The sequence below is a fragment of the Sinocyclocheilus grahami genome, unplaced genomic scaffold (genome assembly GCF_001515645.1).
Source record: "Sinocyclocheilus grahami isolate Dianchi unplaced genomic scaffold, SAMN03320097.WGS_v1.1 scaffold27320.1, whole genome shotgun sequence".
NCBI classification, from domain to species: Eukaryota; Metazoa; Chordata; class Actinopteri; order Cypriniformes; family Cyprinidae; genus Sinocyclocheilus; species Sinocyclocheilus grahami.
In genome coordinates, this window is record NW_015520336.1 from 2039 (window position 1) to 2606 (window position 568).

General features: G+C 41.5%; 1 long non-coding RNA gene across 1 annotated transcript; it reads left to right on the forward strand.

Annotated features, from left to right (window-relative positions):
• Positions 1–6: 6 nt before the first annotated feature.
• LOC107580220 (uncharacterized) lies at positions 7–568 on the forward strand. The gene is made up of 3 exons (XR_001608605.1): positions 7–222; positions 325–394; positions 505–568. It is a non-coding gene; the product is annotated as an uncharacterized lncRNA (long non-coding RNA).

Sequence of the window (568 nt, forward strand, 5' to 3'; positions counted from 1 at the left end):
TAGAGACCGCCGATCAAACTTCCCCAAGCCATTATCGGCTGATAGCGATCGGTAGCTGATCAATCGGAGCACCCCTATTGATTACTTGTGCACATCCCTAATATAGACAATATTGATTAGTGTATACACAACTTTTTTGCTTGTATTTTCAGGGCACAGTGACCGAGGAGAAGTCACAAGCCACCCACCAAATATATACATTACCCTCCACAGCAGATGAAGGTGTTTTAATTTTTTGGATCTTTCAGTCCATCCAGATTCTTGGTATATCTGTGGAAATGTTCCCATCTGTGTGTATAATGTTCACTGTTGGGTCTTTTCCAGAAGAGTGGCTTAGACCGGTCATGCGATTGGATCAGCAAGTGATGGTACATTGGGGCATGTGTCCAGACAGGTAGAGAATACATCACACCCACATTTGCACATGTGCTCTAAATGTTCGGATTAGTAAATGCTACTTTTTGCTCTGTATTCAGTATATGTTTTCATATTTAATTTTTTCAGTTATGACTTGCTTATATCGGCAAGTGATGTAGATGGAGAAGTAGAGGAACCTCCCAACCCAGAC